Raw genomic sequence first — 21,327 nt, 5'->3', positions numbered from 1 at the left:
AATTAATTATTTAATTATTATAAGGCTTAGTTATTATTTAATTATAATCTAATTATTAAATACTTATAATTTAATAATTATAATTAGAAACATATGATATGATTGATAATTCATTATTAATTAATAATACTTATGATATGATTTAAAATCTATTATTAATTAATATACTTATATTATGACTAATATTTAATTAATTAATTAAATACTTATTAACTATATCATTTAAACGTATGTTAACTTTAATAATTCAATTTAATTTAATTAAACTTATATTTGACTTTAAATAATATTATAACCTATATTATTATTATAACCTATACTTTTAAAATTTAACGTTGACTATGTTTGACCAATGTTGACTTTTAAGTTGACTTTTGGTTGACTTTGACTTTCAGTTGACTTTTGCTGACTTTCTAATTAAGGAAACTTTTCTAACTTATAAACTTTCCAAAAATAACAACTTTCTAAATATGGAAACTTTCTAAATTTGAAAACTTTTCAAAAATAGAAATTTTCTTAAAATATAAACTTTTCTAAAATATAAGCTTTCCAAAAATGGAAACTTGCTAAAAGTAGAAACTTTCTAAAAAATAGAAAGTGTGTGTCCGTACGCTGTTCCAATCAAACCGGTTCATGTTGAGTTTTGTTCTATGTCTACTTGCAACATGTACAATAGCTATCATAAATAAGACTTGACCTAAGTTAGTTATTTATATCGACCTGCTTTATTTATAGGTCGGCGTTGTGATCATTCCTGATCACTTTACTTCGTTTGTTGTTCGCTTATTTGTGTGGTTACTTCGTTTGCTATTAAGGTGAGTTATAGTCCCGTTTTTACATACTTTTCAAAGTATATTTTTGGGATGTGATTACATGCATTTTATTTTACGTTTAGACACAAGTGGCAATTAAATTTAAATTATTCATTATGAGTTGAACGAAAATATTCCCTAGTCTGGTAACTGTAATCACTGGTTTCTACTGGTGAACGCGAATCCTACGGATAGATCTATCGGGTTTGACAACCCCATTTCGAGCTAGTCGCGCTAGCAATTTATAATCGGAATGTTTAGTACTTCGTATTTTGTTGTAGATAGACTTGTTCAGTTTATATTATTTATTGTGTTTGGCAAGGGTAAATAAAGGGTTAAGTGGTTACCAGGTGGCTCAATGATAATGGAATAATGTTTAATGTTTTTTAACATTTTAAATCTTGTGGTCTAAAGCTTATTCGTTTATTTAAACCTATAATTCACTCAACATTTTTGTTGACAGTTTAGTCGCATGTTTTCACAGGTACTTGAGTTTGTTTGATGCTTCCGTTGTGTTAGAGGAGTCTGCATGCATTTGGGCAGTTTTTATTAAACAATTATGAAACTTTGAACTTGCATTCTATTTTGGAACAATTTAAACTTGTGGGTTTTGTTGACAATGTTTTATGTCAACTTTGGTATTTATTATGTTGGGTTATTTAAACTACATATTTTTGGTATATTTTCTTTTTGGAAAACTTTTGAAATAAAAGAATGCAATGTCGTTTATTAAATTCATTTAAGTTCGATCAAGCTGTGGGACCAAGTGACGGAGCCGTTAAGTGTTTTGACGGGGCCATCACAAAGTCTTATTATAATAATCTCATAATATAAGTTTAATACTTACCATAAGTATTTTCCATTAATAATAAAAGTATTATTTTACATAAGTTTAATAAAATGTTTAATTAAATCATAAGTAATTAATAAATGATATAATAAATATATATCATAAGTCTTAAATTATAATAATTACTTTTTATATCATAAGTAATTTATTAATATTGAAATTCATTATTTTTATCATAAGTCATAGTTAATAACCATAAGTTTTAATTAAAAGTTCATCGGGTCATAACTTGAGCCCCGGGAATCAGTTTTCTGCGAGTCTTATATATATCTTCGCCTAACCAACCCACCCGACACATTAGTGTGCTCAAGAACAACCCAAGAACAGCAAACAAGTAGTGACTTACAGCCATGAAACAACTTGTAGCTTTAATCCGTTCAAAAACATGTTCTAGTCATACCGGGTGATCCGTGGCTCGGATTTCGATGACCCGAACATGAAAGTTCATCTCATCATCAATCCTAACACACTAGTACACCCTAAAGACTCCAAAAATGATCACAAAGTCGGACAATACCTGATTCAATTCGTTTTCACATTTTAATCTCAACAAAACACCATTTTAAGCATATCTAGAGCTCCGGGAATCGAAATGACATGAATTCGGAGTCTAAAATTAATGTCTTGATGAGAGGAACTCATCTAAACACTTTAATTTCACTTTTATATCAGTTATATTTACAGAAAACAACAATCAAACCGCTGTCCCAAAACAATCAAACCGAAAACATGAATTAACGAGCATTTCTACGCATACAATCAACAATACAATAACATATAATCATCATACTACTAATATAACATATAAAATCAGAAAATATATGAAATATTGAAAAGCTAGGGTTAGAGTTTATACCCTAATCAAGAAATAAAGAGTATGAGCGCGTAGAGAACGATGCGGTGAATCCGATTATGATGAAAGGCCTTTGAAATGATTAACAATTTGATGAAGATGATGATGATTTTGGATGGTGGTGGTGACGGCTCCAAAAGGGGAGAAGAGGGGAAGAGAGGAAAAAAATAATAAGGGTTTTTGCTAAATGAATTTTTAAATGTGAAATGGATTGCAAAAGTGAAAAAAAATCAAGGCTCCCCCTTACACAAGGGTTCAGCCGAATGGGGGATGGGGTGGGCCCCATAGTGGGCCAACTTCATAATTTGGATAATTGCTTTTAGCCCGAACGCCCGATTGAAACCCGAAACGCGAAAACACGACTACGCGATTGAAAATTCGGAGAGATATTAATTACGCGACGAAAAATATATATAAAACTATATATAAATATATGACATTAAAATATCATATTTAGAATAATTAGGACTTAAAAATCCCAAAAGCCCGACCGTTGGTTTGAAAACCGAAAAGATTTGCCGGATAGAAATCCGCGACACGTAGAAACGTACGATTTAAAATATGAATACAAATATTCATTTAACACATAATAATTAATATATTATTACTAAATAATAATAATATAGGTCATAGAAATGACGTGGCACGAATAACAGTTAACGGTTGTTAAATAATTAACGATAAAAGATAACGGAAAAAATAGGGTTGTTACATATAATATCTCACTTTTCATAATTATATTTTTGTAGTTATTGTTATACATAAACCGACAGGTCCTAACATTGTATAGATTTCACCCATGTCCAGCTCACTACCTCCCAAATTTTACATCATTCATATCATAACATCAAAATCATAATTCAACTTAACCTGTTCCTTGTTCTATCTTCAGACTAACATATTTACAACATTCTTGTTTTAGCAAAAGTTCAAAATCAACCTAACTTACTTCATAATTATAAAGTCATTTTGTCAACTAATTTCGTATCATAAGCCACCTACTTGGCACATACATCATCAGCAGGTATTTGATTTAAAAAATAAAAAATAAAAATAGAAAAAAAAAGCCTTTTACATACCTTAAATCCCATTCTCGAGTCGCATTTCAGTAAATAAGTACAAAGAATTTGAAAATACAAAGAATGGCCAGAGAGGCCGATAGAAGTTTATCCAGCTGTCAGAGAATGATATATTGTCATTTGAACTTTTATACATATGAAATTGCATAAGAAATTTGGACAAAAAACATTTCGAGATTACCCCAACCTCACATTTTGACTAGAACCCATATTGACTCGTTATCCAATCCACCTATTTTGCCATCTCCTGGTAGTGTGGTAGACCTATTTTATGAAACTTACAAAAAATCTAAGCAATATCCATTTACCACTTGTTTTTTATCTGAGGCAATTGTTCATTGTCTGAGAAACCAAGTGTACTTGAATGTTCAAATTTAAATTTAACTTGTAAATTTTTCATATTTGTATTTCCTGTGTTGATAACATAACTACATGTCTTGTATAACTTCCATTTAAAAGTACATCAAAAAAGGATTTCTTCATGCATTTGCTTAAACATACCACTGATCTTTACTGTGTGCTTTTAAAAAGTCAACCTTCTATTTATTTTTTATTTTTTTAAAAGAAGGGACAACTTTTTTATTGATCCAAGTACTAGCAGTAATATCTATATCTAACAGCAAAAACATACGACTAAAGTCAACAGAATGAGTACTGACCTGCTTGTGACCATCTTAGAAACAGAACGTTCCAACTCCAAAAAAAGCCAATTCAACCAAAAGATCAACAAGGCATGTCATCTTTAGCACATCAGATCATTTTTATTGAATGTGTAATAACCTGATATCCAAATTCATAAATCTTTTTAGAAAAAGTATTAAAAAGAAACCATCTTTTTAGAAAAAGTTTCAAGAAAAACAAAATAAAAAAGATGCAAGAATACATATGTAGACATACATACATATACATATGCAAGAATACAAATGTGTACCATTTAACATATATTTAGAAGAAAACATACCCGAAAGTTCCCATGACACGAGTCGAAATATGATTAATCCCTTCACGATAAATCACAAGTGGATAAGAATCTTCATGAAGATAAGCTAACCCTCTTGATGAAAAGAGAGCAATCTTCAATCGATCATCCGAGTCGAGCGGTCCTTCTTCCTTATCCACACGTGAAACATTCACACATTCATCAAGTTTCACAACCTCTCATGTTAAATGAAATTCCAGAGGGCGCATGTGTAAAGAAAATCTGATGTATGGAAAACACTTACCAACATTCCCTATAAGTTGTGCCTGTTCTTTAACAATGAGAGAATTTATCAAGATGATAAATGAGATGGTGGATTGAGTGCTGACTTGTTGCATCTACTTCATTTAACCTTAATCAAATCTCACCATAAACCTGTCAGGGTCAAAACATTGTGAAAGTTCCGTTACATATCAAAGTGTAACTAAGATAAAAAGTTTATGAAAGATGACAAAGCTCACAGCCTACCCATTTACCCAACTTGCGGTTATTCGTCATCTGTGATTCATGGAACATGATGTTCAAGGCAGCCAAACTGTATCTACAGAGTTAATTTAAATGTGAATAGAAGTCCATATCGAATTAGGCAAAGCACTCTACAACACAACAGACAACAAGTGACTAAAATGAAAGAAGTATAAAAGCATATACGAAAGGTAGCAGTGGAAATGAACACACATCCAGAGGCACATATTCATAACTAACAAGTGTAGATAATGGCTCAATACTAGCAAGCTGTGTCTTCTTCCTTTCAACAGAGTTCCCATTTTCCACACCACTCGATTAGTGAAATTCATGTCTATGACAGGGATTAATAACAACAATACAGTCATCTAGTACTACTATATTCATTAATATTTAATATAGCATAGGTAACAAAAATAACCATAAGCCAAAAATGTATAATACTTAAATATAATGTAAAACAGCTAACCCCATGCATTCGTCTTAACGGAATGGTAACATTATATTTTAAAACTAAAAAAATATAATCCCGGTAGTGCGGTAGACCTATTTTATAAAACTCTAAAATAAATCTAAGCAATATCCAGTTACCACTTGTTTTTCATCTGAGGCAATTGTTCATTGTCTGAGAAACCAAGTCTACTTGAATGTTCAGAAGTTGTAAATTTTTCACATTTGTATTTGCATGGTTATAAAAAGCCAACCTTCTTTATTTATTTTATTTTTTTAAAAGAAGGGACAAACTTTTTTATGGATCCAAGTATTGGCACTAATGTCCATCAGCAAAAAAAATATGACTAAAGTCAACAGAGTGAGTACTAACCTGCTTGTGAACCATCCTAAAAAACAGAACATTCCAAATCAAAAAAAAAGACCAATTCAACCAAAAGATCAAGAAGGCATGTCATTTTTAGCACATAGATCATTCTTATTGAATGTGTGTGATAACCTGATATCCAAATTCATAAAGCTTTGAGTTAATATCAGGATTCGGTGGCAGATTAACTAGAATAAGTTTCAAATAATCAAGAAAGATATATAGTATTAAAAAGAACATTCAACCATGTAACATAATATACTGTATACACATACTAATAACCAAACAAACCATCTTTTATAAATAATATCAAGAAAAAAAGAATTAAAAAAAGATGCAAGAATACATATGTAGACATACATACATATACATATATAAATACATATATAAATAGTATAAATAATAAATAATATATATAATCAAGGGTAGTACCTGAAACGATTCATAGAGGAGAGAGTTGTAATCTTTTGAAACGGCCAAGGGGGAGTGAAACCTAACAGCATAGTCTCAACGATGGGAACATTGCCATTGCCGGTGCCGGTGCCGTCCCGGCGACATTGCAGAGTGAGAGTATAATTGCGGAAATTAGGGGTTATTTGCCTAGGGTTTGATCGACGGGAAAGATTGATAACATGGAGGAGTAGAAGAGTCAGCGGTGGTGGTTGTCGGAAAGATTAATAACAGGTTTGATCGCGGGTGGTTGTCGCCGGAACCGCCTACGTTGAAGAGAGAGTAGATAGGCGGGGCAGTATTTGTGATTGAGGGTTTTGGAAAGGGGGTTTGTTTCCGACGTGTGTTGGATTTGTGTATTTATAGAAGATTTTATTTTATTAATCTCTGCTTAATATGTAATGTAACGGGCAAATATGTAATTTTTGACTCTGCTTAATATATAAGCAAAAAATATTGTTACCAGGCATATTAATCTATATCTATAATCTATCTATATTCTATATAGTTATATAAAAACTCTAAAATGATGTCATCATTAAGCTAATTACATACCATTTAATTTTCATAATGATGATGTCATAATTATATATTAATTTAATTAAAAAAATAATATGAAATCTTTTATAAAAGAAAATACCAATCTTTCTTAACTTGTAATTTTAATTTTCTAACAAAATTTAAAATACATTTATTATTACTAATTATTATTATTATTAAAAATATAAATATTCAACTTTGAGCGAATTTTATTATTATTTACTTTTAATATAATAATTATAATTATTATATTATTAATATTCAAATATGAATTCTTTTTACGAAATTAATTACGTTACATATGTATATGTATGCGAAAATACATTACTCTATATATTTGTAAAAACACGAGTTACTTTGTCAAACGGATCATTAAAATAAATGACTTTAGCATTTACATTCACTTAATACCTAAAACATGTCATAAAATTGTTTCGTTTAAACAACTAGTAGTCTAATAAACTTAAAAAATGATGATGTCATCTATTTTAATTTCACAAATGATGATGTCATTAATATTTTATATATTAATTTTATTACATTCTACTTAATTAATTTAATATTAAAAAACACGATAATGCCATAAAAAACAAGGTCTCATACGTGCATTTCACCCGGTACCAGGTCTCGCGCTCGGGGGACTTGATTATCCGAGGTTTTACCTTTGATGGGGTAGCCAATGTGCTTAGGGTTTCCTCGGTTACCCAAAACAAACAAATTTTACGATTATTATGGAAAGAAAATAAAACACTCCATGACTATATGTATAATATTTGAAACATTATGTACAATCTTATGGTAAAACATCTCATGACCATATATACAATATTTAAAACATTATGTACAACCTTATGATAAAACACCCACATGATCATATTTATAAACTTTAAAACAAATTGTAAAATCTTCTATAATACACCAAATGAACACATTTACAAATTTTAAAGCATATTGTACAACTTTATATAATAATTGTATTTTAATTTTCTAAAAAAATTTCAAAAAACATTTAGTATTACTAATAATTATTAAAAATATAAATATTCAACTTTCAGCAAACTTTATTATTATTATTTAATTTTATTATAATAATTATAATTATAATTATCATATTATCAATATTCAAATATGAATTCTACTTACGAGATTAATAACGTTACATACGTATGCGAAAATACATGTCTCTATATATTTGTAAAAACAACGACAAGTTTCTTAGTCGAATTCATGATTCCACGGGTCATTAAAATAAATAACTTTAGCATTTACATTCACTTAATATCTAAACATATCATTAAATTGTTTCGTTTAAACAAACCCGTGATTTCACGGATCATTTCACTAGTAGTTAATATATTAGTAGTTAATATATATTATTATTATTATATATACCGCAAATTGGGACTTCGTAGATTTTTTTTTTATAATTGAGCAATAGATTTAGGTAACTATGCATCTTAATTTAAAGATGTTATTATGAACTTTAAACATATGCAAAAAAGAATCGGAATCTTCCCGATATATATTTTTAAATCATGGTCAAAATATTCAATTAATATTAATATTAATATATATTTTTAAATCATGGTGAAAATATTCAATTAATGGTGCGATTACTATTGACAATTTTGCAGGTCTGCAGGTGGTACATATTGTTTCAATTTTGCAGGTCTGCAGGAGGTACATATATGACTAAACAATATAGCACAATTAACCAACTCCAATTGAGAGCGATCGGGTCCTTTTCGTATCTTTTTGAAGCGAATGATAAAATATAACAAAGCAACATTTTTGTTAGATACATGTAACGAAAAGAAGAATACTCTTGACTGTAGTAGTATCAAAGTGTAAACAAATGTATATTTATAGAGAAAATTTCATTCCTCGTTCCTGAATTTTACATCAAATTTGACTCCTCGTCTTTTTTTTTTTTTTGTGCATCCCTCGTCTCTAATGTATCACAATTCTACATTCCTCGTCCTTTTTCTTGACTCCTCGACTTTTTTTTTTTGTCAATTCTACATCCCTCGTCCCTAAAAAGACGAGAGATGTAGAATTATGATACATTAGGGACGAGGGATGCACAAAAAAAGAAAAAGTACGAGGAATCAAATTTGATGTAAAGTTCAGGGATGAGGAATGAAATTTTGTCATATTTATATTCTTAAGTTTATCTAAAAGTCAACGCAAATGTAACATTTTAGCATATTACTATTATACTAATTACGAATATGAATAAATGGTGAAATTTTGCAACACTTCGAACCAAGGGGATCTTCTTCAATCCATAACTGGATACTAATATAGCATCCCCAATACTAACATCTCATATGTTGCACCAGTTTTCTCCTTAAGCCCAGGGGCAGTAATGTTAAGGGGTAGAGAGGGGCAGCCGCGCCCAGTGAATTTGCAATTTTTAGTGTAAAAATTTTGAATTTTATGATTTTGCCCCCGATGGATTTTTTATTTTGCCCATAACTCTCCATAATTTGCCCCAAAAGCCTCCATATTTTGCCCCAAAAATTTTAAATTTTGGGAAAAAAAAAACTTCAAATTTTGCTCAAAAATCTTCATATTTTGCCCAAAACAATTGCTACTCTTTAAAAAAAAATTCGCCCCCGGTGAAAAAATTTACTGCTTCAACCACTGCTTAAGCCCCAATACGGCAATACCATTGCAATTGTTGCAAGTCAACCTCCAAGATCTTGGACATAGTAAACAATATGGTGTAAAATGTACAAAATAGTAGGTAGAAATTTTGACCCATTAAACATATAAATGATTGATTCAAATTATGTAATTTCTCTATATGAGACGTTTTAGTCAAATAATTAGAATATCATTGTAATAGTATATCATACAATCCAAACCACCATAGTGAGCAATTCATATGCACTGTAATGTATCACTCCGAGTTTTTAACTCGCAGCCGCAGACTCACAATTTCACGCCGCTGACCCAATGTGTCGAGTCCTTTCATAAAGGGTTTATTACAATTAACAATTACTTCAAATCAGTTCAAATCTCATTATTATAATAGTATAGTTATTATCAGTGGCGAAGCCACACCTTCTATAGTGGTGTCATATGACACCAATCAAAATTGACATGTGCTTGTAAATTTTAAGGCTTTTAGTGTGAGATTTATGTAGTATTAAAGATTAAAGATATGACACCATCCCATTTATTAAGAGTGATGATATATGCACAACCATTTTTTACACATATGCAACCAAACATGATTTATAATGTTGTACTGTACAACAATGTAAAGCATATTTGATTGTGTATGTGTAAAAATTAGTTGTGTACATATCACTCCCCATTTATTAAATAACCCACTCATCCAAAGTAAACAAAACTTTAGCGGCTGGGAATTTGTTGAAAACTTTACATCAAAATTAAGGAGTAATTGTCTAATGCACACTTGCACAACCCATATAAAAATACTGCAACCATGAGGGTAGTGGTGACATGGTAAGACCCTGACCTTCTAATGTGGAGGTCAACAGTTCGATTCCTTGCACCCACAAAGTTATTCTCCCTCATGGCCACGGAGGTTCGCCTGCAATGACTCCGGACTACTCGCAAAGCGGGTAGTCTCCTTGGGATTAGTCAGTTAAAAAATGTTGGATACCCAGGTTACAAAAAAAATATATAAAAATACTGCACAGCTCATTTAAGATGCACGCATGAGACAAAACTCGAGTTATTTAATCATCCTTTTTTAGGGTATACGTTCATCCTTAAATAAATCATATGCATTTCATAATTCATCTGTAAATCTTTTATCTCATCACAGGGTCATCATTAAATTTCTTATAGTTGAAAAATAAAGATTTGATTTCATGAGACTTATCTAAAAAATAGATTTGTACTTAATATAGCTTGTCGATTAAAATCAAAATTCTAATTTTGACACCAACCGTTCAAAATCTTAGCTACGCCACTGGTTATTATTAGAAATTTTAAGACTATCAAGAAAACAAAAATCAATAGTAATGATCCTTACCTTGGTAACTGTTTTATGGGTAGTTGTAGGTTATTTTATGACCCAATTTGAGGATGAGGAGCGAAATGCTTCAAGATCACTAAATCCATCAAAATTTATCTACATATCTAAATGAGAGAGAGCAAGTGAATAGTAACTTCATAAACTTCACAAAGCTACAACAGTTTTTCCTTTTTTATAATTTCACCACAACTTTTATAATAATTAACTTTATAACTTTTATAAACTTACCACAAACTTTACACATTTAACAATTTAACCATAAAAATATAGATAGAGCAAGTGAATAGTAACTTCGTAAACTTCACAAAGTTACAACAATTTTTCCTTTTTTATAATTCCACCACAACTTTTATAATAATTAACTTTATAACTTTTATAAACTTACCACAAACTTTACACATTTAACAATTTAACCATAAAACTACCCATTTTTTTTATAAATCGACCATAACTTTATAACTTTTATAAACTTACCACAAACTTTACACATTTAACAATTTAACCATAAAACTACCCATTTTTTATAAATCGACCACATAATTTTACTATCGAACAACTATTCATTATTATTACTCTATATTCTATTAGACATAGTTGGGGTACTATTGGTGAATAGTAACCCCGACTATGCTTTAAAATGTTGTATCTAGAGCTTCAAGCGTTGTGCCCACTAGCAACCCTTAAAAAAAAATGTCAAACTTTTCATACTTGAAGGGCTAAAATGAAACCTACCTAAATTCAAATTAAACAACTTAAAAAAACCCAAACAAATCATCGATGGACCACATCTTCTCGCTCGCAACGCGTTAAATTTTTTCGAAATCACCGTTCAACGCTAAATAAATTTACAAACACAACGCAACTAACTATACGCAAAATAGACGCTTTTTAAAAAAACACAAAATATCTCGGTCTATTATTCATGCATATTATTTTTTTTATTATTATGTTTCCATTTAGAGTTTATTCTGGGCTTCCGCTGCGAAGCGCGGGGCTCATTTACTAGTTATACATCTAATAGAAGTTACATATTATTATTAAAATCATCAAAGTCAATAAACTTCACATATAAATATAATTATCAGATGTAAGATTTAATAGTTCCCAGCTTTACTATCCGATGATGTTTATCTCAATCTCAAATGTAAGATTAATAACCTAATAATTTTTACTGCTTGAGAAAAAACAAAAGCAAAAGACTAATTCATAAGTTAATGAAAAGGCAGAAACTGAACTTGAATTTTATGAACAAAAGTTGTATTGAACAAACGCGGTTTATTATACAAGGAACTATTTCTAAACAAACTTTGTTTATGAATAATCCGAAGAAATCATATGCTAAAAGAAAAGGGTTGGGTTGTGAAAATCCTGAAATTCTGGATTCAGCTCAAAACCAACTTAGATGCATGTATGATGGTGATTGTATTAACTAAGGTTTACTAAAATATTGTGTGCATCCTAATGATGAAATTGAGGAAGTAAAAGAAGATGCTAAAAGATTGAAAAACAAAATCAAAGAAGTCAATTTAGTTTATGATTATATACAAGATAACTATAGATCTAGAAAAGGGTCACATTTAAGGACAAATCTGATACTAAAGAGATGGTGACATATAAACCTTACATTCCTACTCTAGTATTAAAAAAACTATACTACTTCAGGAGGTGAGACAAGTGTTAAAGGACAAAAAGAGAATCTATACTAAGAATGAACATCAACATATGAAAATCATTAAGGCTCTTCAATAACATATCTTAACATTTGAAGAAAAGAATGGTAGTGGTAGTTAATCGCATGAACTCAAGACTTTTAGTAATTCTTTCATGAATGAGTTTGATAAGATTTAACATTTGAACATGAGATAGATACAACTGAAGCTAGACCAGTAGACTACTTTCTTGAAAAAGAATCTAGAAATAACAAAGTAGAATCTCAAGAGGTATCGCTTGACATTCAAACATAAACAAACTCAAACGACATCTGTGTTTGATACTGAACCAGGGTAGTGTTATCATGCAAACTGTTGGAGTGCGAAGGCGATTTAAACTTGAAGGCTTCGCGATCGTGAGTTTTGAGATTAGGGTCGCGAGGTTTTAAACAGTGAATTGGAGTTCCCACCGCGGGAGTAGGCATCGCAATTGCGAAACGGGTCTGGCGCAGGAATTGGGTTCGGTTTGGGAGTCCTCTTTTCCGTACGATTTCTAATTTGTTTAGCACTATTAATATAACCCTCATGTAACCAGTAACATAAGCACGAAATTTTAATAAGTATTCTCACTGGTTGACCGTGGATTAAACCACTAACAATATTAGATATAACCACATTAAATTTATCGTGTTATTTATGTTCTTGCATTTATTTTTACAAACCCTAACTTCATTCATTAAGAACGATTACATTTTGGATACTTAATTGCCGACTGCTCTAAACCTACGATCACGAGTTACGGACGTAAACCTTACGAAACTCATTGGCCATCGTTACGGTTAATCCGACAATGGTGGACTTGTCTAACCACCCTACCTTAAACACTTAATAAATTAGGGTTATTCACGGTAAACCGGGCCGGAGGGTTAAAACCATTAAGTCCTTGAACACCTAACCATTGCAATCATCGTGTATTCAGTCCCTATGACATACATGTTCGATCACTAGTCTCAAAGCATATATTGAAAGAAAGAACAACAATTTTATTCAAGATCAAGTAGTAGCAGTAATATCTATAAGTAGAGGCTCATATGAATGAAGTCAAAAGAGTGAGTACTAACCCACCTGCTTGTGAAACATCCTATGAATCGTACGTTCCAAATCCAAAAAGACATGCAATTCAACCAAATCTTTCAAGCCGGCATGTCATTTAGATTGAATATGAGAACAATGAAAACATGCAGACCTGGTCTCTAGCGAGTGGATGAGATATGTTAAAACACCGCAACCCAAAATATATTACCTAATTTTGGAATGGCATACAGTCAGATTCTTAGAATCTTTTATGTGTGGAACTTTTCTATGCAAGCTTTTATTAATTCCAAGAAAAACTTGTACACAATTTTTTTATAAAGGTGTAAATGAAATTCCTCAAGTAATTTGGAAAAAGATATCTCCAGTGTAACCCAACCAAACATTTTGACCATGACCCATTTTGACCTATTACCCAATCCACCTATTTTTTTCACCTCTAGGTAGAGTGGTAGAAATATGGCAAACACATATTGTGTGAACCAAAAAAGTTTGACTTATGACTAGAAATATGTAGATGACTGAAGTACGGAAACATAGTTTACCATTCGGTATATAGGTTTTTTTTTTGTATATTTGTGTTAGCGGGGAAGATTGAAAGAGACGAAATACATAAGGTACCACAAGTATGATCGGAACAGCAACAGCTTGAGTGCCATAAACAGATCTGGCTTCAAACCAAGCAATTGTTGCCCATCATCAAGTGCAGTGAAAGAGAACATGGAGAAACACTTAAATCATAAACTTTAAAATATGTGCGAAAGATGATAAAAGACAAACCTAAAATCCCACCATTTACCCATCATGAGGTCCAACCAACACCTGTGAAATGCTCAAGCCCCAAATGTTATCCACAAAGTTTAGATAAGTGTGAATAGTATCGAATTACGTAAAGCACCATACAACACAACAGGCAAAGAGTCAAGAAAAGGAAAAAACTATGACTTCATATACTACTAAAGATAGCAGTGGAAAGAACAAACCTTTGTTCAACTAAGGGGTGGGGGGTATCCCTCCTACCCAAATAAATATCAGACACAACTTCAAAACCTATATATTACCTAATTTCAAAATGCTAATTAGAGATGATTTGCAAAAAACTAAGGCGGTAAGACTCTTAGTATGTACTAATGGGCTTTATGCCATGTGGGACAACTTTGGGTGAAATTGGACTATGCACAATTCTCCTTAATTGTAGAGAAGATATATAGCTAATATTCTTGAAAATTTTAATGTGCAAAGTTTTTCTAAGCAAAACATCTTTTATGCATGATTTTATATATCCCAAGAAAAATGTACAGGCCAAAATCTTTTTATTAAGGTACATATGAAATTGCATATAATTTTTGTAAAAAATAGTTTCAGGTTTTATACCAATCACGCATTTTGAGATCTTGACCAGAACCCACAATCACCCATTATGCAACCCTCTACGTAGAGTGGTAGGCATATGGATAACACATATATTAACTTAACGTGTCAACCAAAAAAGCTAGACCTATATTAACTTACCATTCAGTTGAGATGTTTTCTCCTTTATTGACGCAAAACTGAAACAAACGAAATACGTAAACAGCAAAAGTATGATTGAAACAGCAACACCATGACTGAAACAAACAAAATCAGCTTCAAACCAAGCAATTCCAGCAGGTTAGGACTCACCTTTTGGTTCTATTTTATATAACTCAAATCAAATCTTAAATCATAAACTTGTAAGGATCACAACAACATGAAATTCCCATTACATATCAAAGTTTATAGAAAAGAAATGTGTGAAAGATTACACAAGACAAACCTCAAAGCCCACCATTTACCCATCATGAGGTCAAACCACACCATCGGTGAATAATAATGCTCAAGCGCCAAATGTTATCTACAAAGTTTAGATAAGTGTGAATATTATCGAATTACGACAAAGCATCATACAACACATCTATTAAACATATGTTAAGAGACATTACAGACCTGGTCTCTAGCAAGTGGATGAGATATGTTAAACATATGATATGTAAGAAGACACGACAGACTTATCATTAGCAAGGCATCTTTAGGCGAAATTGGACTATGCGCAGTTCTATTCGTAGAGAAGGTGTATAACTAATATTGTTGAAAATATTAATGTGCAAAGTTTTTCTAAGCAAAACATCTTTTATACACGATTTTATATTTGCAAAGAAAACTGTACAGGCCACAATCTTTTTATAAAGGTACATATGAAATTGCATAATAAATTTGTAAAAAATACTTTTCGGGTTTACCCCAACAACACATTTTGAACAGAACCCATAATGACCCATTATCCAATACACATATATTAGCTTATTTAATCTTATAAAAGTTCATGTTTTCGAGAAATATGTGCTTTGTGTTCCACTGCCAAGTCTACTAGCATCTGCCTGTGGATCTATCAGTTCAATCCCGTGCACATAAGAACATCAGATTAATGAGTCCAACCAATTAATTTCCGAACTCAACTTTGCTCCATGACCCAATAGAGTTGCAACAAGTCAACATAAACAAACCTGGACAGGTGTGAAAGCCAAACTTGAAGTCAATCCAGAGGTGGTCCTACCACTATATGCTGCTTAACCTTAAACCTAAAGGTTTAAAATCAACGATATCAGATAAGATGTTAGATTAATAGATTCGGAAGACAAAAATTGGAAGATCAGTTATGTAAAAAAAGTGTACTTTTGGGCAACTTTGGCAGCGAACTTGCTCTGACCAACTCATACTTGCAACTTCTCGTTTCCAGCTTCTCCATCACCTATAATCAACAAATACAGCATCATAAGTTTCGGTCATTCTATGCATTGTTTAATATAAATAGTGATGTTTTCAAAGCACTAATTATCATACTCGTTTGTCATGTCACATATATTAACTTATCGTGTCAAACCAAGAAAGCTAGAACTATATTAACTTACCATTCAGTTGAGATGTTTTCTCCTTTATTTCTTTATAGGCACAAAACTGAGACGAAATACGTAAGCAGCAAAAGGAACAGCAACACCATCATGAAAGTGCAGTAAAAGAAAGCATGTAAAGAAATATATGATGTATGGATAAGACTTGCCCAACATTCCCTATAAGTTGCGCCCGTTCTTCAGCAATGAAAGAATTTAACAACTTCTTGCATCTACTTCATTTTGCCCTAATCAAATCTCACCATGAACCTGTCAGGGTCACAAAATTGTGAAAGTTGAGTTACGTATCAAAGTGTAACTAACAGAAAAAGTTTATGAAAGATGACAAAGCTCACAGCCGACCATTTACCCAACATGCGCTTATCCGTCACCTGTGATTCATGAATCATGATATTCAAGGCAGCCAAACGCTATCCACAAAGTTTAGATAAATGTGAATAGAAGTCGATATCGAATTACACAAAGCACCCTACAATACAACAGACAACAAGTGAAGAAAATGAAAGAAGTATAAAAACATATACGAAAGGTAGCAGTGGAAATGAACACACCTTCAGAGGCACATTTTCATAACTAACAAGTGTAGATAAATGGCTCAATACTAGCAAACTGTGTCTTCTACCTTTCAACAGATTTCCCATTTTCCACACCATATCAAGCGTCAGAATAAGAATAAGAATATAATATATCCACTCGATTAGTGAAATTCATGTCTATGACAGGGATTAATAAATACAGTCATCTAGTACTACTATATTCATTAATATAGCATAGGTAACAAAAATAACCATAAGCCAAAAATGTATAATACTTAAATATAGCTAACACCATGCATTCGTCTTAACGGAATGGTAACATTATATATCTTATCCAGTGCTATCAATATTAATAAAGTAGTCCGACTATATATACCCTTAAATCCACTATAAAAACTTCAACCTTCATCAATTGAAGATTCTTTCTTACCCCATAACTATAACTATTAACTATGTTAATTTAAATCATCCATTTAAACTTAATCACTTATCTGCTTCTATACAACTCTTGCTCTTAATCCAGCCACTTCATACTTTACTCGTATAAGAGAAGGATGTTTCGAGGTTCTATTGTGTACCACAATATAAGTTTCATCTTGATCGTATAGTAGTAAGTCATCTATCATTTAACAAAGAATCATTTTCATAGTCGTATTACTTTTAACTTATTTTATCTATCTCTGACTCTGAATACTCTATAAAACCAGGTATACAATATTATAGCTGGCGTGTCGCCAATATAACATACTATCCTCTCATTTCCTCATCATTATCATCTCATGTCGTCAATTTTCATTATAATAATTATAATCTCACTTTTCATACTTAATACTTTTTATAATCATGTTATACATAAACCAGCAAGTCCTGACATTGTATAGATCTCACCCCCAGTCCAGCTCACTACCTCCTAATTTTAAATCCTTCATATCATAACATTCGTAACATCAATATTATAATTCACTTTAATTGAAACCCTAACTTTCAATAATTAGGTTAAGTGATAGGTCTAAATATCTTTACCTTTAAATAAAGGAGTTCTTTAGATGATAACATTGGAAGAACAAGAAAACTTCATTCCTCTTTTGCTCCAAATCACCACTCACCATCATCTGAACTCTAGAACTATCTTGAAAGGTATTGAAATATTAAATGAGTGAAAATGAGAAGGTTTTACAGATTTTAGTGGGTTAAAAATAAAATTTACCTTTTACCCCCTACTTTCAGTTTTTAGAAAAACTACCCCAAACAATTTACAACTTTAGTCCCTCCTTTTTCCACATAATTAAAAACTATCCCAAAACTTTCTTATCATTTCTTATGATTATTCATACCAAAATCATTTAAACCTAAGTATTGTGAAACGTTAACCTATTATTTAGTGACATCTCAGTGACAGGACTTCCTTCCCCCTTTACCTAGTTTATTTATTTATAAATCTCTAAAATAAATCCAAGCAATAGTATCCAGTTACCACTTGTTTTTCATCTGAGGCAATTGTTCATTGTCTGAGAAACCAAGTCTACTTTTAACTTGTAAATTTTTCAAATTTCCATTTCCTGTGTTGATAACATAACAACAAGTCTTATAAGTACATCAAAAAAGGATTTCTTCGTGCATTTGCTTAAACATACCACTGATCTTTACTGTGTGCATTGAAAAAGTCAACCTTCTATTTATTTTTATTTTTTTCGAAAGAAGGAACAACAACTTTTTTATTGATCCAAGTATTAGCATTAGCAGTAATATCTATCAGCAAAAACATACGACTAAAGTCAACAGAATGAGTACTGACCTGCTTGTGACCATCCTAGAAACAGAACGTTCCAACTCCAAAAAAAAGGCCAATTCAACCAAAAGATCAAGAAGGCATGTCATCTTTAGCACTTCAGATCATTTTTATTGAATGTGTGATAACCTGATATCCAAATTCATAAATCTTTGAGTTATTATCAGGCTTCGGTAGCAGAATATCAAGAATAAATTTTAAATAATCAAGAAAGATAAATAGTATTAAAAAGAACATTCAACCATTAACATACACATACTAATAACCAAAGAAACCATCTTTTTAGAAAAAGTTTCAAGAAAAACTAAATATAAAAAAGATGCAAGAATACATATGTAGACATACATACATATACATAAATACGGAGTAACATATATAATCAAGGGTAGTACCTGAAACGATTGATAGAGGAGAGAGTAGTAATCTTTTACAACGACGAAGGGGAAGTGAAATCTAACAGCATAGTCTCAATGATGGAAACATTGCCATTGCCGGTGCCGTGCCGGTGCCGGCGACATTGCAGAGTGAGAGTAGAATTGGGGAAATTAGGAATTATTTGTCTAGGTTTGATCGACGGGAAAGATTAATAACATGGAGGAGTAGAAGAGTCAGCGGTGGTGGTTGTCGGAAAGATTGATAACAGGTTTGATCGCCGGTGCTTGTCGCCTGAACCTCTAACGTGGCAGAGAGAGTAGATAGGCGGGCAGTATTTGTGATTGAGGGTTTTGGAAAGGGGGTTTGTTTTCCGAGGGGTGCTGGAATTGTGTATTTATACAAGATTTTAATTTTATTTTATTCTCTGCTTAACCTGTAACGGGCAAATATATACGCGTTCGTCCCAGCTTGATATACAAGCAAAACTTTTTTTTTTTTTTTTTTTTTTTTTTTTTTTTTTGAAAAACTATATAATGTAAATAAAGAAAAAATAGATCCGATTATCTAGGGCGTTACATGAATTGATAAGTGGCGTAATTGAAATTACTAGACCACCAACACAGAATTGAATACAACGAAATTGAAACACAAACAAACTCGGGGAAACCCCTACACAAACAAGAAATAGAACACGAAGATGTTGCTTCTTTGAAGTAACCGCCGCCTAGATCACCGAACCCTGAAAAAAGACCTCACATGAACTGAAGACAGCAGCTGCAACCAACAATCCAAGCATCCCACGGATCTCGAACCGAAGAAAACAACTACAAACCTCAATCCACAAGTCCCACGCCAAACCGCATCGCCCCTGAACTCAGAAACGGTACCAAATCGTTCATCAGGTAAACCCAGATCATTCGCCTCGAGACCGCATATACCAGAAACCCAGAGACAAACCCCCGATGATTGGCCCACCAAGTAAACCCCTGAAAGCAGTCAACTCAGAAACCTCAACCTGTCGAACCCCAGACCATCGGAAGATCGGGAAGCAACCGAGAATAAAACTCCAAATAACCAATCTTTTGGCGCTTAATGATCCAAAAACCCCTCACGAATATCAAGAAGTCGCTAAGGCGGCAACTACACCGGCCCGTTCCGAACCGAAATTAGTGACGAGGAGGATGGACGAACGGGATCAGGACCAAACCAAAAACGAAGGGAACACGAACCTATAGCCAACCATCAAATATCCAACGACGGCCAAACAAGGGGTGAAGAGACAGTGAGGAAAAAACCGCCATTTTTGAAAAATAAAAGAGAAACCCGACGTTCTTAGCGGCCGCCAGCGGCAACCACCAAACAACCAGGCTGGCCGAGAGGGAGCAACCACCACTACCACCACCACCAGCCACTAAGGCAGGCAACCTCAACTAAAAGCCACCAAGAGCCACCAGCCGCTGCTACCCACCACAGCAGTCGCCAGCGGCGGAGCCACCACCAAACCTGCCAAGCTTCAAACATAAAAACACCCCAACCAAACCCGAATCCACACCACCCAAACCCACCATACCTAAAACCACGAGGATGAAGTAGAATCTCAGAGAGATTCGCCGCCTACCACCATCACCGGAGGAGATGAACACGGCCGGAGAGAGACGATACAGGCGCCAGAAAAAACCAACACCACCAAATGTAACGACCCGCACTTTTTCGATCATTCTATACTTATAAGATTAATATTTACATAAATTAAACCTTGCCAACATGATAAGCAATCCAAATTGTCGAGATTTATATTTCCGAAAAGAGTTTTACACAACGTTTGACCGTCTAGTTTGACCGATGATATCACGAACTATACAATATATGATAATTGTACGTTTGTGTATATAAATGTATATATACATATTTAACATGATTAATAAATGTTTTAATATCTCATTTTGTATTAACAACAACAAGTTATATGTGTATTTTGAAACTACTAACTTAAGTTTTCAAAACGATAACTATACGTAACGTTATTTGACATAAATACTTAAGACTTATAATGTTTATACATATATCGTATAAGTAATGTATTTAATCACTTTTAAGAA

The 21,327-nt window shown here is 32.3% G+C and overlaps 2 long non-coding RNA genes across 8 annotated transcripts; both read right to left on the bottom strand.

The window, feature by feature from the left end:
• Positions 1-3,587: 3,587 nt before the first annotated feature.
• Positions 3,588-4,969, bottom strand: LOC139880083 (uncharacterized). Its single transcript, XR_011770914.1, has 3 exons — positions 4,818-4,969; positions 4,556-4,700; positions 3,588-4,374 (listed from the first exon to the last, which is right to left on the bottom strand). It is a non-coding gene; the product is annotated as an uncharacterized lncRNA (long non-coding RNA).
• Positions 4,970-15,244: 10,275 nt separating this feature from the next.
• On the bottom strand, positions 15,245-19,568 carry LOC139880041 (uncharacterized). Of its 7 annotated transcripts, none has more exons than XR_011770891.1 (10): positions 19,246-19,568; positions 18,860-18,982; positions 18,539-18,623; positions 17,080-18,189; positions 16,878-16,997; positions 16,678-16,777; positions 16,529-16,574; positions 16,293-16,368; positions 16,124-16,198; positions 15,245-15,474 (listed from the first exon to the last, which is right to left on the bottom strand). It is a non-coding gene; the product is annotated as an uncharacterized lncRNA (long non-coding RNA). The 7 variants fall into 7 exon arrangements; XR_011770879.1 differs by having other exon boundaries at positions 15,245-16,198; positions 17,080-17,150; positions 18,088-18,189; XR_011770885.1 differs by having other exon boundaries at positions 15,245-16,198; positions 17,080-17,146; positions 18,088-18,189.
• Positions 19,569-21,327: the final 1,759 nt, after the last annotated feature.

The sequence above is a fragment of the Rutidosis leptorrhynchoides genome, chromosome 1 (assembly GCF_046630445.1).
Source record: "Rutidosis leptorrhynchoides isolate AG116_Rl617_1_P2 chromosome 1, CSIRO_AGI_Rlap_v1, whole genome shotgun sequence".
Lineage (NCBI taxonomy): Eukaryota > Viridiplantae > Streptophyta > Magnoliopsida > Asterales > Asteraceae > Rutidosis > Rutidosis leptorrhynchoides.
Note: the sequence above shows the minus strand (reverse complement) of the source record. Positions and strands in the feature narration are given on the sequence as shown.